The 27719-nt window shown below is 47.3% G+C and overlaps 1 protein-coding gene across 1 annotated transcript in view; it reads right to left on the reverse strand.

The window, feature by feature from the left end:
• The window catches only part of BMAL1 (basic helix-loop-helix ARNT like 1), a 77939-nt gene extending 61948 nt beyond the window's left edge, over positions 1-15991 (reverse strand). Inside the window, exons 1-2 of the mRNA XM_060159629.1 lie at positions 15155-15991; positions 11333-11405 (exon numbers count right to left, since the gene is read on the reverse strand). The gene's annotated coding sequence lies outside the window, so the exon portion shown is untranslated. The remainder of the gene's footprint in view (positions 1-11332; positions 11406-15154) is intronic.
• Between the last annotated feature and the right edge of the window lie 11728 nt (positions 15992-27719).

Below are 27719 nucleotides of genomic sequence, written 5' to 3' on the forward strand. Positions count from 1 at the left end.
CTGAGGCTCAGAGACATAAGGTCAACAGTGAGAGGTTCACACTGCTAGTAGTAAAAGCGAGGGGGCCAGGATTTGAACCCGCTCTACCTGACTCCAGATCCCTGTTTACACTAGACCAGACCCCTGCTTGGATCTAACGAAGCTGACGGCATCCTGGAAGGATAAGTGGTCCGGGCATCAAATTTACCTGCAGGCTCACAAGTGAGGTTACTGCTAAGGAGCTTTGGCCAATACAGGGTAACCTGTTAGCAAGAGCCAGACACAAGGTCAGAGAGGCAGAAAAGAGGTCTCTGGAGAAGACGAAATTCAAAATTTTACACACAGTTAGTAGGCAGTAAGCTGACCATCTCCTGAGACCTGTCCTTTTTAAGGAGGAGATATAGTCAGCAGTTCTCAACCACCTGTGATCAGTTAAGGCCCCTGGTCAAGAATTCACAGATCCCTCCCAAAGGCTAAGGAAATATTCGAGAACATGACTGTAAATGTTAGCACTGCTAGGAGAAAGCTGTGGACAAAAATGAACGCAGGAAGTCTGGGAATATCACTTCCCTTTCCTTTCTCCGCCCCCAGTTCAGTAAAGGAAACGTCTACGGTGTCCTATAGGCAAAAAACTACCACTCAGCCTCACAGGGCTCTGACTCCGCCATATCTGGAGTCAGAACACCCGGTCCAGTGCACTGACCCTGACCATCTGTGTGACACTCACTAAGTCAGACCTTTGACCCTAAGCGTTTCCAGATATAAATGAGGGGAGAGGGGAGTGCCTGCTTCACAGGGAGGTCATATGGATCCTATGAGAAAATACATGTGGGAAGAACCTGTCAATGTAAAACGGCTTCATGTGTAAGGAGGGGATGCTGGGAATCCTCGGGTACTTCACCACATCACTGCTGTCTCCCCCTCCCCAAGGCCTGGCACTCCCATTTAAATGCTGATCCGACCTCCGTCCTGAGCGCTCAGCCCTTGTAAGGAAAGACAAGGCAGCCCTGGCGGACCAGTGGAAAAGGAAGCCGTGATTTGTCTGTTATTCTTCCAAAGGCTCCCTGGCACAACTGAAATCCTCACATAAGTATTTAATAATTAAATTGGTAACAACAGTTGGGGAACATTTTTGTCACCTTGCAGGATGATAACCATCACTAGGTATGAAAATCATTTAATTAAATCTATAGCTATATATTTCGAATGCTTTTCTAAGACAAATGTGTCATTTTGATGGCATATTTGTGAGTTTTTAAAGTTTACTTTTCTCATGCATGGTTAAGCAAAAAACTAGATTATTGGAGCCATAATTGGATACTCTTAAAAGGAGCATGAACTGGTACAGCCTTTTTGGAGGGCGATTAGGCAATATTGATTCAAATTTTAGATGGCAAACTACTTAGGCCAAAAGTCCCACTTTCAGGTGTCTATGAGCAGAAAAATTTCATGCAGAAGTTCACAGGTCGGTGTAACAATTTCCCCAGCAGCAATGGTTGCACAAAAATCGGCAACAACCTGGGTGTCTACCAATACAGGGATGATTAAATAAGCTTAAAATGCACCCATACCATGGAGTACAACTGTTACACATAATAAGGTACATTTATCTGTACATATGGACTTGAAAAGAAAACCGTAACAATTGACAGTTAGCTTCAAAAAAAAAGGAAAACTGCAGAACTATAGGTATAGAGAGAGTCTATTTCTACAAAAGTAAAAACGTGTATGTTGGGCATGAGGGCAAAGGAGGTAGGAGTTAAGGGGATACAAGCAAATGAAAAAGTCCAGGACTATACCCACCAAAAAGTGCCAATCTCAGGGGAAGGTTGGGAGTGGGGAGGCGGGTGTCACAGAAGACCTTCTTCCTTTATGTTAATGCACTTCTTCAGGGCTGTCTAAATTTGTTACAAGTGTATACTCTTTCATGATGGCAAAAAATTTTTTAAAGCTCACAGGATAATAGTAATTTAAAAAATTGCTTTCAAGGACTCCCCTAAAGTAAACACTGTGGGGCTCAGCACCGCCCCCCTCCTGCATATGCCCCCATTTCTGTGCGTGCTCACAGGCTGGAAGGGGGTATGGGCTTGCCTGAGAAAAGCCTACAAATGGGGATGGTCTCCAGTGTTAAGAATCCCAAACTCCTCTTTCAATAAGGATTCTGCCAATTACAACTATTTCAATGAGATGGCTAAAAACGACTAAGTATCTTCAATTGTTCAAATTTACATCATAAATTACTGAATTAAAGCAGGTCACTTGTGTTCAACCTCCCTTAAATAGAAGCAATCAAAATGTATACCCTGCCTTATCCAACATTTTACACTGACTTGTAAGTCTGGCTGAAGACTCTTTCAAAATTACTAATGAGGAAAATTCACAGGGAGGAGAGAAGGTGATTCTACTAAACCCAAAAGAGCCTAAATAAAACACTATAGCTACTTGGCTTATAAAAATGAAAACTTAGCAAGTGAAATAATCTTCTCTATGGTCAACGCTGCCGGTAAAAATAATTCTAAACTGATGCACAGTGTCTAAGAAATGTTGGTTACATTTAGCACAGATTACAAACTCAGTTACCTACAGGCCATGTACAGGAGCAGGGGCTTGGGCAGGGCCGGGCAACTGGAGAAACATGTCCCCATAAGAGGGCCCACCATACTTCATCACCGCCATGAGGGTCCAGCGCTGCTAGACTTTCGGATTTTTGTAAAGATCTGGAAATCCAGATTTCTAGATAATATCTACCAACTTTTAAATGTTACCCACTAACTTAAAGGTTTTAAAACATTGTGAGCACTTAACAAAATACATCTGCAGGCCAGATGCAGCCAATAAGTAGAGAATTTTCAACCTCTGTCTAAAAGTATCTACATTTTAAATTTTTGTTTGATTTCGTTTTTGGAAGGATGGGAGGAGACAATGAAATGGTATGGGATGGAGATAAACACAAGAAAGGCAAGCAGTTGATGTTAAGAAAATATTTCTAACATACTTGAGAAAGCAGTGGTATTTGTCTACATCAAACGCTGAATAAATTGCTTACATTTCTTCAGCTATATTAGGTACAAAACTCTGAGAGTGAGAATTTCTTGAGCAAATTCTCAGGAATTTGTCCTAAGCAAATGCCCACAATTTACATCAATGGACTTACGAGAACTTACTATACCACTATGTATTAAAAGTTTATCATAAAAAATTTAAAATAATATGAGCAGCCACAGAACTGATCCTCTGCGCCAGGGGCTCGTCAGACATTGGGCACCTGGGATCACCAATGTGGGTCACACAGCCTCTGGTCAAGATTCCAATTAAGGCCTGTCTGACAAATCTCCCTCCAAAACAAAAACCAAAACCAGTAAAGAACTTAGACTCAACATCATAAAATTGTGCTCTGTCATTTTTTTCAAAGCCAAAACAATAAAAGAGTTATTTGTGCTAATAATAATATCTGCACACAATTTGCAATTCACAAAGTGCTTTTCCCACACACCCATCTCATTTACTGCTCACAGCCTTTACCTGTGCATTTTAGACTTTGTATGCTGTCCAAAGTCTTCTTACAATTATTGACAATGCTACTTTTCAAAAACAACAGTAAAATGATAACAAATATTTGGCATTTTCTACACACCGTGTACAGTGCTAAGCATGTTTTCATTTCACCCTCACAAGGACCTCACAGAGGTGATTACTATGATCATCATCCTGTTATACAGGTGAGAAAACTGAGGCTTAGAGAGCGTGGGTGATCTGTCTTAAGCCCCACCACTAGTAGGTGCAGAGCCGACACCGTGAAGCAGGTCTGCTTCCAGGGCCTGAGACCATTGTGCTGGGTGTCCCAGAGGCTGTAGGGTGATCTCAGTTTGTTTCCAGCAAATGTAAGGAAGCCAGGGGCTTCCCTGGTGGCACACTGGTTGAGAGTCCGCCTGCCGATGCAGGGGACACGGGTTCGTGCCCCGGTCCGGGAAGATCCCACATGCCGCGGAACGGCTGGGCCCGTGAGCCATGGCCGCTGAGCCTGCACGTCCGGAGCCTGTGCTCCGCAGCGGGAGAGGCCGCAACAGTGAGAGGCCCACGTACCGCAAAAAAAAAAAAGAAAAAAAGATGTAAGGAAGCCGGAAGCCGTGGCTAGCGTCCTCCTGCTCCCCACCCCGCCCCTGCCCATGCCCACTTTCCCCACTTGGTCAGAAACCATTTTTAATTTTTATTTTTCCCACTCAAAACCAGTGTGAATCTCTCAGAGCTCAGCCAGCTGGGGCCCCGGAGGCCTGGTGAGGTGCCCCTGGGGGACCGGGCTTCCCTGCTGCCAGCTTGGGCAATGTAGCCTGGCGCTCTGCCAGCCTGCCAAGGTCTAGATGGGGCTTTCACATCACTGCTGTCTGAATGGGGTCTGGGAAGGGGGTCCTGATAGTCACAACAACCCTATGAAATGGTCGGAGAGGTACCAAAGTGGGGATGGGGAAAAGGGGAGGCGCCTTCAGCTAGAGAGAGGAGGAAAGATCTGTTTAGCCAACAGCTCTGAAATATCTATTATTCAGAGCCCTACATTAGACCCGAGAGAAGGAGGCATGGTCTCTAATGTGCACGAGGATAAATTATGCAAGTAAAAACATCGAGCAAGAAACACACACCCCCCCATACATGCTCACCAGCACAGGTACACCCCACACACTCAGAATCATGGTGCAACGGCTCTTAGGGTAGTAACTTCGGTCCTCTTACCCCCTCTGTGGCCCCCTCAGCCCTGACTATACAAGACACTGCCCGGTCACAGAGGCCACACCAGGGATGGTCCTGAGCAGCTGCAGAAGGACAAGGAGGACAGGAACACAGGTCAGGATGGCCCATTGTGGTCAGAGCCATCCCGAGCGCGTGCAGGTCCAGAGGAGCAGAGGACAGGTGAGGGCTCTGTCCTGGGGGAAGAAAGGGGTCGACTTCTTTATACAAGGATGAGGACGGGTTCACAAGGTGGAGGAAAGGCAAAGGGACAGACCCAGCTAGGGACAGATGCTTCCTTAGCACCACTAGCTCTCACACGGAAACAGGAGGGGAGGGTGCAGGCTAAATTGTGGGGACCCCCCCAGGGAGTTCATGTTCACAGCCCAGACTCTTGTGATGCAAGGGGCAAGGAGATCCAGCGGGTGAGCGGCTGTCTAGGCAGGCAGGCTGTCGGTCAACTCTGCCCTGAGTGCCTGCCTAGAGGTCAGGCTCCTGCCGTCCTGGGGCTTACCAGGCTGCCCAGTGGGAGAATGAACATTCATTCATCTATAACCACACAAACAAACATAAAATGGCCTCTGGGGTGAGTGCTGAAATGAGTGGGAGGATGGGCTGCTGAAGGCCTGGCAGAGGGGCCTGCAGAGTAGAGAAGAATGGGCAGAAGCACAGACCCAGTCAGGCACCTGGGGACAAACCCTGCTCGCATGCCCACAACTGATCTGGGCCCCAGTTTCCTTGAAAGGTATCTTTGGGGTAATAATGATAACCCTGACCTCAGCCAACACCTACTGAGGCCCTAATACTAAGTGGTTACCCACCAAGCACTTTGACAATGTCTGCCCCATTGTGAGCAATCAATAAGCAGTATGAAGTGATAACAGTAATGGTGATGATAAGACCTAGGTTTCTTATCAAGGTCAGGGAAGGCTTCCCGAGAAGAAGCAAATCAGCTGATATCTGAAGGCTGAATGGGCATGAACCAAGCAAAGCAGAAGGAAAATGCATTCCATGCTGAGGGAAGAGCTTCTGGAAAGTCCCTGAAAGGGAAAGCAGCAGCATCATCAGTATTTCCAGGCAAGAAAAGCAGCCCCAAGTGCCCGCTGGAGCACCCTGGTCAGTAGGACACGTCTGTGTTGAAAATGGCTTTTGCTTCAAGGAAGCCTTCCCAGATAACTGTGAACCCCCAAAGAAAACCTGCATTCTCCGCACAATTTCCCAGTTCTGTGGCAGAACCAGGAAGTGAAGGAGAGGCAACAGCATCAAACTGAAAGCCCCACATGAAAACATGAGAAGGTACCAGCCTAGCACCTAGGTGCATCACAGCAGCTCCCATGGTAAATACAGACACAGATCTGGCATCCCTGTGCTCAGAGCCTCTTCCTATTTGCTACTCCTCAGGATTCACTGAGGACTTTACAAGGTTCCAAATGAAGATAAAGATGCCGTCGGGCACCTCCACAAAGGACCACCAGCTATCCTCATCCCCCAGCCAGAAAAGCACTCTCAGCTTGAATGTGAAAGGGAGAAGCTGTCAGTGGTTAGCAAGAATCATTATTTTGGCTAATTTAGGAAACTTGGGATTCATCCAGGAAGCTGGGTGGACCTTACTCCTCAGCATTCCTTGATGGACTATTTTTCACTTTGCATTGCTTTACTATCCCATCAACAACGGGAGTTAAAAATAAAAAAGTCAGGGGCAAAGAATATAGAGAAGATATATTCCCGAGGCCTCAGTAGGCTGAGAGATGCAATAGGCAACCACAAACCCAGGCCCACAACAACCTATCCTGCCATCAAAACTGAGAAGCAAGGAGGCCCCACCCAACTCAATAGCCAATGAACCTCCAGTTTCAAATACATTTGATCACGTTATAAATCTGTTGTTTGGCTGCACAAACAGACTTTGCTATCCTCACTCTTTCAACAAACACTTCCTGAACCAGGTACATAGTGCTGGCACCGAGAACCCAGAGATGTGTGTGTGCGTGTGTGTGTGTGTGTGTGTGTGTATGTGTGTTCCCCACCCTTAAGGAGCTCAGTTTACTGAGCATAACAGATAGTAAATCAACAGTTACGCCAATAAATGTTTTGGGAGAGAGAGAGATGCAGGGTGTTCTGGAAGCCAGGAGGAAGGTCACCTCCAGGTCACAGAGAAGTGCAGGGTGGGGAAGGAAGGTGTCCAGAAAATCAGAAACTTGACCCGAGTTAGCGAAATGGGGAGCAGGGGGTGGGTCATTCTCAGGAAAGGGCCCAGTTCTGGCAAAGGCACCAGGAAGTGATGGCTGTTGAGAGGCCGGGCTGATGTGAGAAATACGGGTTAGGGAAAAAGTGAAATAGGGAAGGTGGCCAAAGGCCAGTTATGAAAAGACTGCAGGCCCGCTGTGGGGGTTTAAGTTCTATTCTATAAGCAATGAGGAGCCCCTGGAGAATTTTAAGCAGGAGAAAGCCATGATAGATGTGTGAGTTAGAAACATCATGCTGCTAGGAAGTGGAGGTGGACTGAAGGAGGACAAAAGTGTGCCCGGGGAGACCAACCAAGAGGCTGCTGAAACAATCCAAATGAGGAGTCCTAAACGAAGGGGTGGGCAGGGAGTGACAAATTAGAACACGGGCTCTTCCAGAAAAGGTAACCAATGGAAGACGACAGCTGAGGGAAAGGACAAAGCCAAGGGTGACTCCTGCAGTCGACATGACTGAGGGGGTGCAGTCCCACCCCAGGCAGGCACCACAGGGAGACAGACACACTGGGTACCAGGCGAGGGCTGAGTTGGAGGTGCCCACAGGATAGGAGCTAGGAAGGAGGGCTGGGCAGAGGTTCTGGGCTGGATCTGCAGATCTGGGTGACTTCAGGAGAGAGGTGAACAGTGGATGAGCTCACCGGGGAAGAATACTGGGACTGACCAGAAAGGGATCAAGCAAAACTTTATTAAGCTAAAGGTAGAGAAAAGAGAACCGGCACAGCAAGCTGCGGAGTCGAGGTCTACGGAGTTGGAGGAGAACCAGGGGGTGGCAGGCCAGACAGGAGAGTGAGCAGAGGAGAGGGGCCAGGAGGGGAGCGCTCAGCCCTGCCAGAGGCAGGAGGCTGCTCTGGCCCCAGGAGGGAGCTCTCGCTGGGGGGAGCAGTTAGCTGGATGCTAGCAACCACAGGCAAGCAAAAGAATTAGAACAGAGTGGACAGCTTAGACGACATATCTGCAGTCACCCCGAAGTGCATTATTACGACTTTTTTCAGAGGATTATCCTGCCTGCCTGACCTCAGACTGCACATCTCACCTGTCTATTCTGTCTGTCTCCCCTGCTGGCTCATCTGCCTCACGAGGACAGAACCTGTCCTGTGTCACCTGCAAAACTGCAGTGCCGACGGCAGTGCCTAGCACACAGAGGTGAAGCTCCTTGTCCCAAGTTGCCTGGCTCGCTAGAAACAACAAATATTCAATCAGCACATGCTACACGCCTGATACCAGGCTGGATGCTGGGGGTACGGTGGGAAACAAGTCAACGCAGGACCCTGGCCTCGGACCTTGAAGTTGGAGGTGAGCAGAGAGAGATGCAAGTATTTAAACAAAAAGTAGATTATAACTGCCTTAGAGCTAGGACTGGAATCTGACTGTCATGCCTTCTAGTGAGATTTCCTTTCCAAGCCCAAACCTGCCACCTTCTGCAACTAAATGAAAATTTCAGCAGGGGAAACAGTTAGTGTTTGAAGTTTGGCCTTAGTCTCCCCCAAGGATCCCATACTGCCTCCACACTTTTAATAGACTCCTAAGGAGCAGAAATACCCACCACAGCCTCTGAATATTTAACCTTAAGAACTCATTCTGTCTCCAGTCCTTCTATGTAAGTTGGAGGAGAAATTCCAGACCCAGCTGGGAGAAAACAGAAAGTGGCCTAAACTAAGGGGGTCAGATAGGTCTGGGTTCAAATCCCTTGTAACCTCAGGCAACCTCTTGTGATTTAATTTCCTTATTGCTGAAGTAGGAACACTAATTCCTCTTTCACAGGTGGTTGCAAAGATGAAATAAAATGATACCTACAGAGTACTCGGCACTATGCCTGGGATATAGTGAGACTTTACTAAACGGAGGCTCCAAACCAGTTCCACCTGTTGCTTTTATGACTCCATCTCTAACTGCTATATTTGCAAAAACCGACCCAAAGACTACTCAGAATTCAAACCAAGGAACATACACTCGAAATGCTTGGCACATAAATTGCTATCTAGTTGAGCGACTTGAGGAATTATCGCAAATTCCCATACTTGGGCAGACTCTGCAGTAAGGAGTTTAATTTCCGTTTCTTGCTCTACCCTATTTTCTCCTCCAACTCAGGCAAATGCAACTATTTCCCCAACAGATCACATCTTGTCTCATGGCAAGGGTCCAAACATGGGCTAGATTCCGTTGGTGCAAGTTATGACAGAGCTCAGAACACCACACCTCAAAGAAAGCATAAGAACGCAATCACAAGCCCAAGGTACACACAAACTCCCAAACACACTTGGCTCCAGAGACGGACAAGTGAACTGGTCGTGGCTTGCTTTGCTTGCCTCAAAGCTAAAGAAAGGGTTATTTTGGCATGCAGACGCTGAAATCTTTGTGTCTCCGTTCTTTTACCATCCAAACTCTCCGTAAGTGGTCACTTTTACTAATATATCTGATTCTTTACCCGTCATTTATGATGGACCCTGTGCAACCTGGCTTCCTCCTCCATTCCCCCCTCCCCACATCTCATTCTCAAGGCCAGCGGTAGCCACCTTGTCACCAATTCGGCAGCCTTCCCTCAGGTCCCTTCTCTGTGGTCTCTGCTGTCCCATCCTCCTCCCTTCCTGGGACTCTCTCCTTCAGCCCTCTGCTCATCACGGGGAGAACTTATTAATCCTATGGTTTCTGTTCTACACCTCTAGACCTACCCTTCCCAGCCCTGGCTTCAGCCCTGCATTTCTTTTTTTTTTAAAGATTTTTTTTGATGTGGACCATTTTTTAAAATAAATAAATAAATTTATTTATTTATTTTTGGCTGCGCTGGGTCTTCGTTGCTGCGCATGGGCTTTCTCTAGATGTGGTGAGTGGGGACTACTCATCACAGTGGCTTCTCTTGTTGCAGAGCACGGGCTCTAGGCACGTGAGCTTCAGTAGTTGTGGCTCATGGGCTCAGTAGTTGTGGCTCGCGGGCTCTAGAGTGCAGGCTCAGTAGTTGTGGCACACGGGCTTAATTGCTCCGCAGCATGTGGGATCTTCCCGGACCAGGGATCAAACCCGTGTCCCCAGCACTGGCAGGCAGGTTCTTAACTACAGTGCCACCAGGGAAGTCCCGATGTGGACAATTTTTAAAGTCTTTATTGAATTTGTTACAAAAATGCTTCTGTTTTATGTTTTGGTATTTTGGCCACAAGGCATGTGGGATCTTAGTTCCTCAAGCAGGGATCAAACCCGCACCCGCTGCATTGGAAGGTGAAGTCTTAACCACTGGACTGCCTGGGAAGTCCCCAGCCCTGAATTTCTAATTGCCTACTAGACATATCCTGTGGATGAATCAGTACCATCTCAAATTCAGTGTATCAACAACTGGACGCATCAACTACCCTTCTCCATCCCCAATAGCCACATTTCTGTCAATGTTACCATTGTGAACTATCAAGTTTAAACTTTCATCTTCTTTGGCTCCTGTCTTTAAAGTCTAAGAAGACCATAAATCCTACCATTCTTCCTTTGCAATATCTCTCCTATTGGACCTTTTCTCCATTTTAAGCACTGTTAACCACATGACCTCACACCTGGATTGCTACTGCTGCCTTGGAACAGGACCCATGCTTCTTGTCCAGCTATCAGATGAATGCTCCTAACTTGTTACTTCGGCCATTTCACTTCTTTGCCCCAAATAACTTCAATGGCTTCCCACTGCCTTCAGGACAAAGTCCAAGTGCCTTAGCCCAGCACAGCATTCAGGGTCTAGAAAAGGAGTGGGCAAACTATAGCCCACAGGCCAAATCCGGCCCACGACCTGTTTCTGTAAATAAAGCTTTTTTGGAACACAGCCACACCGTCATACACATATTAACTATGGCTGCTTTCCCACTATAATGGCAGAGTTGAGTAGCTATGACAGAAACCATATGGCCTAGGAAGCCAAAAATATTTACCATCTGATCCTTTACAGGAAAAATTTGCTGACCCTGGTCTAGAATAGAATAATCAACCACCAGCAGATCCTGAAGAAGTTCTTACTCACCACCCCTTTGGATGAAGTTTTTGTTCCTGTGGGTCTTCTGCTGAGCCCACTTTCTTTACATCTTACACCCACCTTCTCAAGCCTGAAAAGCTTATTTCACTCCCCCCCGGACTGGTCCATCCTTCAAAATGCAGCCAAAGCTGCACCTCTCTGTGAGGCCAGCTGCGTCCATCCCTTGCACCCCTGGGTGTTTCTCCTCTGGCTTCTCCCTCTGCACCTACTGCAGAAACCTACAGTGGGATCCACTTCTCCTGTGGATCTTTTCCACCTATACTGTAGGCTTCTCTAGGGTCCAGGCTTGGTACCCTTCACAGAGCAGCACCAATGATAACTACCTTGCCCTTCATTCCAAATACCAATCCTTGACAGCATAATTTGGTAAGAAGGCATCAAACAAACTTACCAATGAAGGCCTAGCATTCCACATTTGAAAAGTTAAGCTTGGGTCCAAAAGCATGCACTCTAGCCAGCACCACCTAAAAGCCAATGAAATAAGAGTTTAACTTTAAAAGAGAATATTTACATGTTTTCTTTAAATTTACAACCCCAATAAGTTTTGATTTACTGTCCTCCCAGGATGTCTACCTCTGCTTCTCTGCCTAGAAAATACTGCTCATCCTTCAAATCCACTGGACAGCCTTTCCCTGGAAGCCATCCCAGTGTCCCTGACAGGCCAGGCACCCTCCTCTCGGCTCCCATGGAACCTCGGTGAGACATTTATGGTAACATGCGGTACAATGTAGCATAATTTCTTATTTGGGAATGGGGTCCCTAGACTGTAGGCTTATCAAGAGAAGTGATCTGAGAAATTCACCCCTTCCCTTACCTCCAGTGCCTAGAATACTACGGGCATTTAGACAGTCCTCAATAAATATTTGTAAAATGGGTGGAAAAATAACCTACTCAATTCATGAACACATGCCCAGGCATCTAAAATTCTGCTAGGCTGCAATTTTCATCAGAGAAATGCATGCTTCAATCCGAGTGCTTTTAATAGGCAACGGGTTTAACAGGAAGGATTAATGAGATTAAGCTTCTAAATGCACATCTCTGGAATGACACTCCCATGGGCAGAAACCTTTAGAGGCTCCCAGAACCTAAGAAGGCAAGCCCAACTCCACAGCCAGGCTGCCAGGCCTGCAGCAACTGGCTCAGCCTGAGTCTGCAGCCTCAGCTCCTGTGATCTCCCCCAGCGGATGCTTCAATCTAGACAGATAGGACTGGTGCCCAGACCCTTCTCTCAGCATTCCTTCCAGCTGGATGTCTTCCTCCCCTTCTCTCCACATGATCTCCTTCTACTGAAATGACTTCCATTTCAACATCATATTCCCAACCAAGGTCATGGTGGGGCTCAATAAGATTTTTTTTTCCTTTCTGATTTTGTGTGTGTGTGCGTATGTGGTGGTAAAACACACATAACAAAATTTACAAGCTTAGCCATTTTAAAGTGTGCAGTTCAGTGGTATTACACACATTCACATTGTTGTGCAACTACTACCAGTCATCTCCAGAACTTTTTTTTCATCTGCAAAACTGAACCTTTATACCCGTTAAACAACAACTCTACCTTCTCCCTTCCTCTCAGTCCATGGCACTCAAAAAGTTTTTGTGGAATGAATGAATGAATCATTGAACGAATGAAGACATGAATTAATCTGACCTCAACCCTCCCCACAAAAGCCAGAAGTACTGTCTGTTTCTGCTGGGCTCCCACGATACTATCTTCACATCTTTCTCAGACTTGTTTCAATCAATCTTAAATGACCCTTTTTTGCACACCTGTATTCTCCTTCAAGGCGGGAACTATGACTTATTTGAAAGGCTAAGTTTGGGTCCAAAAGCACGCATTTAGCTTCTCCTCCATGTTGTTAGATCCAAAGGGTGAGTCTTGAGTCCTCCTCTTACAGCTTTTGCTACCAGTGAATCATGCCCTCTTGTTTGACTACTCTCTTCACTTGGCTTCCAGGCTAGCACTCTGGGTTTTCCATCTACCTCACTGGCTGTTCTTTCCCTTTGCTGGTTCTTCCTCATCTCCCCACCTCTTAATGTAAGAGTGCCCCAGGGCTCGGTCCTGGTTCTCCTGTCTTCTCTGTATTCCTTCAATCACCCCCTGGGTGATCTCACCTAGTCTCATATTACCTATAGGCTGAGGATGCCCAGATTTCTCTCCAAGTGCAGACCTCGCCTCTGGACTCCTGGCTAATATATCCTACTGCCTGTTTCAGGTAAGATGTCAAGTGGACAGGAGGTCTGTGTGAGATGTGTTCCATGTCTCAAACTTGACACGTCTCACACAGACCCCTGATCTTCCCCCAGACCTGCCCCTCCAGAATCTTATCCATCTCAGTTTAAGGCCATGGTCTTCCAGTTGCCCAGGCCAAAGATTCGGAGTCATTCTCGTCTTGTCTCGTCTCTTTCTCTCTTATTCTCTGTCCAATCCTCTGGTTTTTACCTTCAAAATATATTCACAATGTGACCATTTCTCACCTCCTCCACCATTACCAGCCTAGATTATTGCAATAGCCTCCTAATTGGTGTCCCTGCTTTCCCTGCTTCTATTTTTGGTGTCACTCCCACTTCCACCCATAGCCTATTCTCAATACAGGAGGGAATCTGTTACAACATAAATCAGATTATGTCATTTCTTTGCTTAAAATTCTTGCAAGCCTTCCCAGCAAGGACAATGCCAAAAGGATAAATGTTTCCAGAGCAGACCTGCAGGCCCTGGGGCAGCGATGGGGGAGGCAGGGCCTTCAGGCCTGCATCTTCCTCTCAACCATCTACTTCTCCACTGGCAGTCCTGACACACCTCCTATTATCTGATTCCTTAAAGAAAGGAAACTTTTTAAAGGGAGAAAAGTAGAATCAATCAGCTTCCTTTTCCAGTTAGGACACCACAAGAAGCCAGTAACACCCACATTTCTTAAGAAGCAATAAGAAAGATATGTCAAGTCTGCCACCACTTAATGACTAGTTTCCAAAGAGAAAGCTAGCCTCTCAGGGAACAGTTGGTGCTGGTGGTGAGTCCTCCTGAAGCACCCCCTGCCCCCTCCAGCTGTTCACCACGCCTTATTTGCCTAATTGTCTCCAGACTCTGTCCCCCTCCTCAACCGCTCGACGCTGTGGCTGGAGGGTGAAGTCCAAATGACATAAGGATCCAAGGACTTGAATTAGCTCAGGTCTCATCTGTTCTCCCCAGAACTACAGCAGCAGCCTCTCTACCAGTCTCCCCAGCTCTCCTCATTTACTTATTTCCAACTACAACTTTACACAGTGATAATTTTAAGAAAACCTAAATTTGATCAAGTCCCCTGCTTTAAAACTCTCCAAAGAGTTCCTACATTGCCATACTATAAATTCTTCAGAAGATATTATACAGTGAACCATAGTAAATATTCTTTTCTATCTTCCGTAGATGCTTTTCTTCTGCCTTCTTCCTTAAAAGTCCTTGCTTGCGAGCCCCCTGGTGGCCTAGTGGTTAGGATTCCGAGCTTTCACTGCCATGGCCCGGGTTCAATCCCTGGTCGGGGAACTGAGATCCTGCAAGCCATGCAGTGTGGCCAAAAAAAAAAAAAAAAGGCCTGGCTTGATCTAATGGGGGTGGGTAAACCATCCGGCTCAGATTAGTCTACTCCCTGCAACAGGGATAGGTCAAAAAGGACAAGCACATCGCCCAAGCTGGGCCAACCATAGCCTTTCTCTAGGATCAGTATATGCATGCAGAGAAAGGAGCTCTCCCTTCACTGGAATTGGTGAGTGGGAGCTGTCAGCAGTGGTGCCCCCCAGGGAGGGTGGCCTGTCTGCAGTAGGAAAGACTGATGTCAACACACAAAGAATGTAAGGTGCCAGATAGACCACCAGCAGCATCAACTCCCATTCCAGAACCTCTTGCTTTTGTGAACTCCTACAGCACCCTTCCCAGTTATGGAACCAAGAACTACCCACTTATGCCTCAGCTAGCTGGAGTCCCAACAGGCCCGCCATGACGTTTCCTGTATCTGTGCCTTTCCCCACAATGTTTCCTCTGCCCAGAATGTGTGCTCCTTGGGTTTTACACAGCAGCCAGGCTTACTCTGCGGAGCCGGCCCTGAAGGGAAGCACAGTTAGTCCAATCTTCCGGTCATGCTCTAAAAGGCCTAGAATATACCTACCCTGTTACACTTACACCACTCCCCTAGCTCCCCAATCTCCTAGCTAGTTGCCCAGCTAGAAACCTCAGACTCACCTGGTCCTCGGACTTCCTTGTGGCCCGCATGGACTCTCCCTTCTTCCTTTCTGCCCCACGTCTGCTGTCGCAGTCCAGAAATGCATCCTCACCTCCCTGGGCCCAGGCACCAGCCTCCGGGTCTCTCTGCCACTCCCCTCCCCATCCCTGCACACTGCTGCAGAGTTGAACCTCCAACATCCCTCCTGCCACCTACAGAGTCAAACCCCTGGCGTGAAGGCCCTTCGCACACTGGCTTCAACCCAATCCTCTAATTTCTCCCAACCACTTCCACTTCCGGGAGGATGCGGTAGACACACCTTTCCCTATTCCACCTGCTGTGCACAACAAAAACCCCTGCACGTGATATGTAAAACAAACAAGAGAGGACTCTGAAAGGCAGAGTGAAGAAGGCAGACCAGTGAGGGGCCTCAGGCCTGGAGGAAGGACACCATGGTGAGTGGCCTGCATTTTCTTTTTGCCTCACTTGGAACGGAAAAACCTGGAGATGCCAACAAGCACAGATGAAAAAGGCTCCAACAAAAGCTTGCTGCCTCGAGCAAGATAGACAACTTTTAGATAGTAACTGCCCTATATCAGCCAAACACCACAGAAAACCCCATGGTCCCACCCACACCCATACAACAAAGTGCAAATGACATGTGCAAAAATCATCTACAGCTAACCATACACTTAATGGTGAAAGACTGAATGCTGCCCCCCAGGATTAGGAATAGGCAATGCTGCCCACTCTTACTCAGCAAAGAGCCAGCACAAGAGGCAACAAACGGAAATAAAACAGATTGGAAAGGAAGAAATCATCTGTATTTGTAGATTATGTGATTGTCTAGATAGAAAATCCTGTGGAATATACAAAAAAAAAAAAAGCCTGCAACTAATTAGCGAGTTTATCTAGGATGTAGGATACAAAATAAAAACTCAATTGTTTTTCTGTATACTAGCAATGAACATGTGGACACTGAAATTAAAAATACAGTACCATTCACAATCACTAAAAAAAGAAAAAGAAAAGAAAAAAAAGAAAATGAAAGAAACACTCAGGTGTAAATATAATTTCTTCCAGCAAATCACTGTATGATCTAGCCACATGGGTCTACTCTGTCAGGAGGGCAGGAACAGTACATTTGTTTCCCTCTCCAATGAAACCAAAATACCCAGCCAGTGCCCAGCACCTAGTAGGCATGCAATATTTGCTGCCACAGCTCGTACCCTGCTCTGTTTAAGATAGACTTTCTTCCTCTTATGCTCCTAATGGGAGCACCATCTACTGAAAAATTCCATCTCTCATTTCTGCCTTGGCGGGTCATGATTGCCAAGTAAGAACCAGGAAAACTGCTTCCGCTTCCACTCCCAAACACACTTATATTCTTACATTACACACAGCATGGATTGGAAGTGGCCTCTGCAGGTATCTCTTGGTTACCCAGGGGGATGCTGGGTCCCTTCCACATCAGTCCAAGGGGTCCCAAGACTCAGTCCAAAGATCCCAGGCAATGATGTGAGACCATTGCCAAAGTTGTTCCATCCAGGCTCTGTGCTGGGAGGAGCTACAGATGTCCTCCCTCTGTCTGAAAGCTCCGTTGTGGAAAAGAATTGCCCATCTGTGCTAAAGAAAGTACTGTGGAGGAGAAGAGGCTACGCGAGATACATCAGGGCCCAGAGGGCGTCCAGATATCTTTTTTCAAAAACTTTCCCCCTCTTTTTACTTCTGTGGGTAGAAAGTGAGTCTAACAGTCATTAAGCAAAAGCCAAAAATCTCAGAACTATCCCGATTCCTTTCTTTCTGTCACACACCACCACCAACCCCGCAGCAAAACCTGTTGTTCCACTTTCAGAACAGATCTCAAATCCAACCACTACTCCGCACCTCCACCATCACGACCACTCGGGACCTGGCTGCTCTCACCACTCACTGGGTAACGAACGGCAACAGACTCGACTTCTCTCCCTGAGTCCTCCCTCAACACAGTAGTCAGGGTGAGCCTTTCATGATGCAACTCAGATCAGTCACTCACAATGCAACCAAGTCCTGACAATGACCTTAATGGCCTGGCCCCCTTCACTTCCCTGCCTTCACTTTCCACCATGTCCTCATCTTCTCCTCGCTCCACTCCAGCCACCTTAGCCACCTTTACTTGCTGTTCCCATGCCTAATGCTCTATCCCAGTTAAACCCACGACTCACTTCTTCCCCTCATTCACCACTATACTATGAGTTCACCAAAACCCTTTTTTTTTACCTTGTGAGCACATGGCTGGACTACATTTCCCAGCCCTCCTTGCAGTTAGGAGTACACTGAGTGTGACTGAGTTCTGGGTGGGAGGGATGCATGCTTCTTCCAGACTGGCCCATAAAAACCTCCCCACAAAGTCCTCTCTCTTTTTCCTCACCCTCCAGCTGAATGGAAAGGAATCTGAGGGCCTTGAAAAGGGCAGAGCCACAAGATAGAAGAAGTGTGGGTCCCTCAATAACCACCAGGAAGGGTGCCTGCTTAACCAGGAGCAGCCACATTGGAACTTTTCTATATGAGAAATAAAAGTTCTCTTGGGTTGATATGCTGAGATTTGGGGGGCTGTTTGCTATTCAACCTAACAATTTGGTCTCCTTCTCAATGAGGCCTTCTTTGATTGCTCTATTTAAAATGCTCCCAACGCTTCTTAGCTGACTGCCTTGCTTTCTTTTTCTCCACAGTCCTTATTACCATATAGCGTACTGTATATTTTATTTATTATTTTTTTCTCTACCTCCCCAAATTTGAATGTAAGCTGAAGGCAGGAATTTTTGCTTTTTTTTGTCGTATCCCCTGGGTCTAGAACAGTGCTTGGAATGTTGTAGATAATCATGTGTTGTTGAATGAATGAATAAATGAATGAATGAATGGACTACATGGGCTCCAAGGTCAGAAAGGCCTGGGTGGAGGCCCACTCTGCCATTTACTACCTGTGTGACCTGAGGCAAGTTACTCTCCCTCTGTAAGACTCATTTCCTTCAACTGTAAAATGGGGGTAACAGTACCTTCTTTATAGAGACTGGGAATAATTAAGATCATGAACATAAATCTTTCAGTATAGTGCCTGGAAACAGCTCAGGCTCCATACACGCTAATTACCAGCACTGTCAACTCAAGGCCAGAGGACAAGACTGGGTGTCAGGTGCTGGCAAAGTCACTGGTAGGACACCTATCAGAGAGGAAGAAACTGAATGGATTATTTACATGCACAAACTCTTCTAGAAGAAATCGTGGCAAACACCTAGGTAGTGAAATTCAAGAGCAGCCTAAAAGTTCTCAGTAAATTGCAAACGATCAGAAAAACATGACAACTGGTGTCAGGGGTGATGAAAAGTCTGCAGAAAAGCACTGCTCTGGAGAGAGCACAACCCCAATGATGAGAGATCACTTTGTGCCTTTTAAGAAACAATTTTCACAGCAAAGCTCCAGAAAAGAGAGGCCGCTTGCATCATGAGGACAAGGTAATAAGGCTATAAAAATGGAACTCAAATAAACGACACACAGAGCCTACATGGGCCCAATTTTCCAGGAAAAACAGTGATCGCTACAGCATTCAGATGAGGCAGTCACACTTGTGCCTAAGCATAGCAAATAGCTTTCAGAAATCATTAGGCTGCAGAAAAGCCACTGAGTTTGCCAAATTAGCAGTGCCAGCTCTCACCTGCCCTTCTCTGTCATGCTCTCGTCTTTCTACTAAGAGGACACGGACAATCATAGCCAATGTCTGCACCTGCTTCACCATCTTCAAAATACACAGCATCCTGGAGTGAGCAGCACCTCAGTCAGAACCCTGCAGAACCCTGCAGAACCCTTCCATTGCCCTTTGTGTCTGCAGCCTGACCAACCCCTCTCCCAGGCCCTCTCAGCTTTCACTGGCTCAGACCTGCTCTCAGATCTCACCTCCTGGAACTCTCTGCAGTGCTGGGCCTTGTTGACAAACCCCCTTTTTGAAACTCCTTCTTCCTGTGGCCCCTCACAGCTCTCACAAACTCCCCCATACCCACCACTGCGATCCCTCTCATCTCCGTCTCTGGCCCCCTCTTCCACCTCTGCACCTCTAAACATTGGTACCCCAAGCCTCTACGATAGGATGTCTACCCACCTTTCTGGTTCTAGTGCCTGTTCTTCCCCTCTATTGGAGGCAGGACAGCTTGGTGGTTAGAGGCAGATATTCTGGAGCCAGACCAACTGGGTCTGATCTTAGCTGTACAGCACTATGGTCTTGGACAGATAATAAATTGTTTTATGTCTATTTCTTCATCTGTAAAATGGAGACAATTATAGAAGACCTCACTTGGGTCACTGCAGGGATAAAATGAGCTAATATAGATAAAGGTCTTAGAACCATGCCTCGCACCTGATACACTCCATAATGTGCTAGCTATGACCACTATTACATGAGCCCATTGTTTCAGCCAAACCCCAAACATACACCATGTCCTTCTACCTCCGCTTCCTCTACTCAGGCCTTTCACTTTTCCTGTGAATGTCTATCTCAGCCAGGCCTTAAGGTGCTGACAAAAGCAACCACTCTTTAACACCTTTCTATATTCCCTCACCCCAGCTGTCCAATGAGATGGAATACCTCCCTTCTCTAACAGGGTGGGGCGGACTTCTCCCAGGGCCCTCTTCTTAATCTCGCTTGAATAATCATTAATTTTAGATGTGTCTTACCTTCCCACTCCCAGTTCATGAACTCCTCAGAAACAGTGGTGCATTGGGTTTTTTCTTCCCAAATTTTTATCCCCTGTAACCTTATACACTGTAAAGACTCAGTCAACATTTGCTGGGTTAAGCTGAAATGCAGAGCCTAAAGCCTGGGTCTACATAACAATCTACAGAGACTAAAACAACAACAGATCAGCAGGACAGGGGAAGCCTCCCCCATCACCCCAAAGCCAACACAGATTTCAGGTTAAAAAGAATACGGGGGAACTTCCCTGGTGGCACAGTAGTTAAGAATCCACCTGCCAATGCAGGGGACACGGGTTCGAGCCCTGGTCCAGAAAGATCCCACATGCCGTGGAGCAACTAAACCCATGCGCCACAACTACTGAGCCTGTGCTCTAGAGCCCGCGAGCCACAACTACTGAAGCCCGCATGCCTAGAGCCTGTGCTCCACAACAAGAGAAGCCACCACAATGAGAAGACTGCACACTGCAACGAAGAGTAGCCCCAGCTCACCGCAACTAGAGAAAGCCCACGTGCAGCAACGAAGACCCAATGCAGCCAAAAAAAAGAATACAGGGAACCAAGTCAGTCATATTTGTTTCTCAGTTTCATTCTAGCCATTTCCTAATGGCCAACAAAAAGCCAACATTTTGGCAAGTTTGCAACCTGCTTCCACTTCTAAGAGTACTTCCTGACAGGCTCACTCTGTCTTAGGGAGACATGTTTTCTTCCCTCAAAAATCCTATTTACTTTTTGTTTTAGGCTACTTCTTAAAAACATCCTTAAGAAGAGATCATTGTTTATTTTATTTTGTTATTGTTTTAAATAAAGTGCCAAAGATATAGGGACACATAATTCCTCAATTTGAGCAGGTAGATTACTCCTTAAGAGAATGTACTGGGCTCACCTCCACACTTAAGAACAAACAAGCCATGTATTACTTGTAAATACACAGCCTTTCACTTACATCTAGTTTCACATTACTGTTAGCCTGCTTCTTCATTCATGGAAAACATGACAAAGACCTTCCTAGCATTTAAAGTAAAATTTGAATATATCCTCATTCTTCTTGGAAAAAAAAATTCTGATTCTCCATCTAATCTTGGGCCATTGCCATTAGCTAGATAAATGCCAAACTAATGAAATGATTCTGTAATACACAAAGACGGCTTAATGCAGCATGAGCTGAAAGAGCAAAAATTAGAAGTAATCTAAATGCCCCATAACAAGCTCACGTCTTATTGAGGGCATTCCCTTGATAGTTATGCAGCCATCTTAAAGAAGCATGCTGAAAACGAGGGAGCCACATGGAAAAACGCTGAGGATATCATCTTAAGAGGAAAGGGGATGCAATGTGTAGGGATATGTGTTTGTGCCACTAAGGTTGCCCCAGCTGGGCAGATTAGGTCGCAGGTTAGAAGTAAGAAGCAAGGAAAATTAGGGGAAAGCTGAGAGAAAATCTCAGTAAACAGGGCCAGAGGGGCTGGTGGTAGGAAAATGTGAAGCCTGGGCATGGGGCAGGGACCCTACTTAGGAGTACAGAATGGGAGATAGGAAAGGCGCCCCAAAGCCAAGGTCATTTCAGGAATTCTATCCCAAAGCAGGCAAGGGGAATGGAGAAGAGAACCCTTCCATTGCAGAATGAATCAATCTCTGGGTGAGAAAACAATTTTCAAACGCCTAAGATACTTAAAGTCAAGCCTTGGCCTTTCCACAGCGTTGCCACCAGGCTCCCACTGGAGGGCTCGGCCCTTCCTAAGCCTCTGAGGCTAATCCCGCCCCAAGGCAGGAGGGATTTAAGGGGCTCTAGCCTAGAACACAGGGATTTCGCTTGTTTGCTGATAGCCTGGCAGATAAAGAAAGTGAGCCCCAGTGAGAACAAGCATCTTGGCCAAGGCCACACAGAGAGTTAGGGGCTGAGCTGACACTTGAATCTGAGTCTGCCAGTCTCTGGGTTTAAAGCTCTTCCGTAGAGCAACCTGATACAAGACTGACAGACGAGTCAGACTGGCCCTGCACAAAGTGTCGGCACCCAGCTGCTGACAGAGATGCAGTGGCTTATGAACAGGTGAACCAACCAGAGCAGGGCAGGAAGATCCCAGGGACCCCAGGGTACCAACAGTTGCCCCCAAAGAGAAAAAGCCCCCTCTTGTACCCCAGTCCATGCCAAACCCCTGCCTCTAACCCCTCAGCCTCCTGTACTTTGTGGGTTCAGATGAAGCTCACTGCCCTTGTAGGCGTCAATGTTGGTCCCTAAAGGCATGACCTCCGGCACTGCTGTGCCACCTGCGGGTTCCACAAGACAACTCCATCTCTGGACAGGAGAAAAAGACTCCAGAGCTCCTCCCCACATCTCCCGTCCCCCTTGATTCCTACCCATACCCCTACCAGAATCCCCAGTCTAGACACCTCCTGCCAATACAAGAGGCCAAACTTCCGGTCTGGCATGTAAGGTCCTCCCTCAAGGGGCCCACACCACCTACCTAATCAGGCCTCCTAAGGCACCCACACCCCTCCCCAGGCTGGCCAGGGGCTGCCCTCTCGTCCCTATGCCACCTCCAGAAGCCATGCTCTCCTCCCCTACCCCAAAGCCCCTAAGCGCCAGCTCAAGCTTTCTCTCATTTTCCCAGGCCTCCTCCAAACACATTGGTGTTGCTCACATTGTCTCCACTGAATGACCCCAACCCTTCGTGGGCTAAGTAGCCAAAGGGCCAGGCTCTCAAATATGGAACAAGCAGGTCACCCAGACACTGCCATCCAAAGGACTATGCACAGGAGGCCCTCTTTTCCCCCAAACCTGCTCTAAATACACCATTAGAGATTCCATCATTTAAGTGGTTGTCAAACTCTCCCTTGATCCACCTTGGGATGGGGTGCAAACATTAGGCAGTGATGCTGGAGCCAGGACAGCTAGTAAGGGTCCTGATGGATTCCAGAGCATCCCACCTACCACAGCTGCCTGCAATGAGCACTTCCTGGGCTCCTACTACGTGCCAACCAGTGGGCACAGGGCACAAAGACACAAATCCAAATGCACCAGTCGTTGCAGGAATTCAGACTCAAAGAGAAAAGAGTGAGATAAGCCTCTCTAATGCAGCGTGACAAATGTCACCCAGAGAGAGAAGGCACAGAGGGAAGAACAGCAAGGAAGAGAGGCAGCCAGGATTCAATTCAACAGAGAAGGGGCTGGGGAAGGGCTCAGAGAATGCCGAACGGTCCCTGAGGGGTCATCAACAACAACAAGCAGCAGAAGAGTCGCCAGCATGTACTGGGCGCTGACTGTCTGCTGAGCACCGCACCGAGCACTTCGCTTGCTCTACTGCAAACTCATGCACTCGTTCATTACGGACCCCTACTACCTGTCAGGCACTGTTTTAGGCACTCCGGATAGAGCAGTGAACAAAATAAACACGCGTTTCTGCCCTCAGAACTATTGAAAGAAGACAATAAACCAGATAAATAAGTAAAATGTATTATATGTTAGATGGCAGTAAGCACTAAGAAGAAAAGTAAAGCAAGAAAGGGAGACAGGGAACGTGGGGGTGGGGCAGTGGGCTGGGTGGTACAACTTTAAACCAGGTGACATCAGAGAAAAGACCTGGAGAAGCTGCATGAACAAGCCATCCAGGTATCTGGGAGAAGAGCATTCGAGGCAGAGGGGCAGCCAGTGGAAAGAGCTTGGACAGGAAGCACGCCTGGTGTGTTTGAAGAACAGCAAGGATTCCAGGGTGGCTGGAGTGAAGCGAGAGAGGGACAGGCAGGGTCAGTGCAGACAGCCGCACGAGTTGTGCACTGCACAGCTCAGGAGGGCGCCGCTCACATGCACCACAGTGCGCTACGCAGAACCCAGTCTGCTCAAATCCTCACCAGGCCCTGGGGTGGGAGATGAGGTCAGAGAAGTACTGGGAAGCCCTGTGGGCCAGGAGAAGGCTTTTCCTCTGAGTGAGACAAGAAGCCACTGTCAAGAGGGTTCTGAACTGGAGGCATGACCTGAGCTGAGCCCCTCTGCACAGGATCACTGGGCAGAGAGCACAGAGTAAGGAGGCAAGGTTGGAAGCAGAAAACTGCTTCGGAGGCTATTGCAATAATCACACTCAACTATGTATCGTATTATCCTCACAATCCCACGAGGATGGTTCAATGATCACTCTCTTTCATAGATGAAGAGATTAGGCTCAAGAGAGATTTGGTAACTTGCCCAAGGTACTCAGCTAGGCAGTGGCAGATCGGCCAGGACTGGGAAGCAGGGGATGAGTACATTCCAGGTGGAATGAATAGCATCAGTCATAGAACAGGAGACTGGCAGGGCTTGCACACTTGGGGAAAACGGCAAGGGCAGTCAGCGAAGGCCTGTCTGTGCCCTGGCCACTCTCACACAGAAGCCTGCTAGCAGTGTCCAAGCCAGCACTGCTCCCTGGACCAGAACCACCACCGCCTAACCCATCTCCCTCTCCACGCTTGTCATCCCCACCTCAGTCCACAGGCAGCCAGAAGAGTCCTTAAAAAACATAGATCAGATATTATTTTCTTGCTCTCAACACTCCAGTGGCTTCCCTTCGTGCCAGGTGACCAGTAGACCCTCAAGTGATGCTGAGTGAATGGCTGACTCCCTCATCCCTGCAGCCTCATCCAGGCCATCCTGTCTCAAAACAGGGGGAAGGGCTACCTCTTCCACCCCTCCTCAGCAGGTGTGGCCAGGACACCATATTAACCAGTCAAAATACACGAGGAGAGAGGGCAGCATTCAGACAACCTCGGGGCAACTTTCAGATTAAATTTTTTAAAATAAAATTGCTTACTCCAGAGCAAACTGGACACACTTTACCACGTTGTGGCCGAGGAAAAGGAGGTCTGCAGATATGCTTGGGCTGGAAAGACTGTAACAGGTGCCTTGTCCCTCTGAGTTCCCAAAGCTCTGGACAGCACTCTCTGTGGGGACGATGTCTAAGAGCTGCATGAGCTGGACAGAGTCATAGGCACTAGGTAGCCAATGAAAGGCCTTCCTCACTGAGTCTGTGAATTTAAGGGGTGGAGCCAATGACTATTCTCTTCTGGAGGCTAAATACAGTGGACCAAAGTTATCTCAGAAACGAGGGAAAACTATGAAATTAAGGCTGAAACAAAACTTTACCAAATGTGAGCCGGCGACTGTTTGGAACAAAAGGATTTATTTCCCAAGGATCACTACCACTCCCATGGTTTAAACCCAGGCCCGCTGAGGGTCAACTCCTTCCAAAGCCTTTGTTATAAGTAGAAGGAGATAGATAAACATACACACATACACTTGCATGTATGCAGATATATTTTTACAGGAATGGTAACAACACCAAAAGAATGAAAATAGTAACAAGCTCTCCCCCACCCACCCACCCAAGAAAACCGAATTTAGTAACAGAGAGCCTCCCAAGCAGGCCCTGGTAGGAGTGTTAAATGATCACTGCATGAATGACTTGTTCTCTGGTTAAACGGCACAGTTTGTGGGTGGGAGAGGGGTGGGGGGAGCTCTGGAAGCCAAGTGAGTCCCCAGACCCCTTCAGGAGGCAGATAACTTCAAGTTTTCCTATACTGCATCAAACCGGTACGTGGCAAGCTTCAAAGGCTTTGCTCTTAGAGCAGGAAGATGGGAGGAAAAGGGTCAGAGAAGCAGTCGTAATATCTGTAGAGGAAGGGGGCTGAGTCTCCATGGGGGTGAGGGGCCTGTCTGTCCCGGTTCTCGGAAAGAGGAGACACGAAGAGCAGGATGAATGGCTGAGTCCTAGTCTGACAGAGAAGTATAATATAAAAGAAGGCTCAACAAGGGAGTTTGGGAAAATTACTTTTATTTGACCAACTCCAAGCTTTTCTGGGCAGTCAAAAGCCAAGCAGATAAGTGAGGCAAAAAGGTCCTGTGAGAGCTGGTCATCAAGACTTTCAGAAAGGGCAACAGCTCAGTGAATTCTTCCAAATACATGCAAAGGTCAGACTCGGGCACAAGCGAAAGGACTGGGGGTGGCTGGGTGATGGGGAAGCAGGGTGAAGCTAATGGAAACTAGTTGCCCGAAGGTAACAGCCCAATGTCCCACTGGAGGGACAATGAGAAGCTGGTCCTCATTAAAAGTTGGAAATTAGGGAGAGAATATAAGCTTATCTTTAGACAAAGGTGTGGCATGCACAAATCCAGACCCCTATGTGCAAACTGGCTCATCACTGTTCGGAAAACACAGACATGCACCTTGGGCAGTCCAGAGATGGGCAGGTGGAGGGACCAAGAGAGCCGGCCCCTGGCTCATGCCTTCAGCTTTTGCTTTCTCCACCTGTAGATCCTGGCTGGCCCAGGCTGACTGAATGGGAGAAGCAGCTCAGAGGTCTCCTTGATCTCACCCCTCTGCGCCAGAAATTACCGAGGACATAGCAGGAGCCAGGCCTTGGAAGCTTTCCAACTCTGGTCCCCCTGCTCCACTACAAATGGGCGCATGTAACCACCTCTGGGGCCACTCTTACAATCTGTAATTATCTTTATCATTTATTTCTCCGTGGACTGCTTCTCTCTCCCACCAGAATGAAAGCTCCACGGGAGCAGAGGCCAGGCCTGCCTTGCTCATCGCTGTGTCCCCAGCCAGCATCTAGAACAGTGGCTGCCACATTGCAGGATCATAGCAAATGAGTGCATGGCTCGGAGACTGCCTGGCTTCAAACACCAAGCAGTCATCTCGAAGAGCTGTGCCTGAGCCTGCCCTGCCAGGAGTGGGCTAAGTGCTGGATGGATGGCCCAGTGCCTCCCCAAAAGCTCTCGGCCAGCGCAGGGCCCCCACCCCTTCCCTGCAGTCCCGACCCCTCCTCCTCACCGCACCCCAGAAGCACTGCTCAGGCCACTCACTTGAGCCATGACAAGGGAGAAGCTGCTACGGGGAAAAGGACAACAATGTGCCCTCTGCATTCTATAAAAATGTCGGTGGGAAGAAGCCACAACCAAAACTACAAAGTCATGAACAGATGGAGGGGACACTAGAACTGGAAGGGTCCTGAGAAAACAAAGGACAGGGTCACGCAATCCCAGGGTAATAGAGCCAGAGGTACCTGAGGGACACAGGAATACAGTATAAAGGAAGACAAGTCACACAGCGAAGGGGAAACCTGCAAAATTCATTTCCTTAAGTGACTGTAATAAAGGCTAGTCAAATTCCAGGAGGAGCATTACTCAGGACATCTTTCCTAACACATTATAAATATTTAGCTTTCTATGTTAATTTCCAAAAGGAAAACATCCTCTTTATAACAAGTTCCTAAATGCCTCAGTCAGAAAATAATCTGGATAGGTCTGAGTTCACATGATGGTTTGAAACCCAGGCCAGGTTGCCAAAAATAAAGACTCTTGATTTGGCTGGAGAGTATTAATTTGTGGGACTAATTTTTAACTGGCCTTTTATGATTATAAAAGTAATACATGCTTATCGTTGAAAAACAGGAAACCGCAGAGAAGAAGATGAGAATGAAAATCACCTCTAATTCCACAAGATGAGAACCACTGATAACACTGGTGCATTTCCCTCCTTCTATGAATGAAATTTTAAGAGTTGAGTGCACATCGTGAATATAATTTCAGTTCCTGCCCTCTTCCAGTAAAGTTCACTTAAAAGCACTCCATTGGTTTCCAAGAAAGAAGTTTACCCTTAGTGAATAAACAAATTAAATAACAAAATGAATAAAAGAAACCCTTCATGAAGTTAAAAAAAAAAGTGATTATTCCACTGAACCCCCATTTCCTTAGCAAAAGAAAAGAAATCACTACAGCTGAGACAAAAATGGCCCATAAGATAGAAGGATTAAACTCATCTTTGTATTCTCTTACCTATATCATATTTTCAAGAAATATATTTTGAACAAGCCACACATTTTTCAAATCAA

Source organism: Lagenorhynchus albirostris, chromosome 9 (assembly GCF_949774975.1).
Source record: "Lagenorhynchus albirostris chromosome 9, mLagAlb1.1, whole genome shotgun sequence".
NCBI lineage: Eukaryota > Metazoa > Chordata > Mammalia > Artiodactyla > Delphinidae > Lagenorhynchus > Lagenorhynchus albirostris.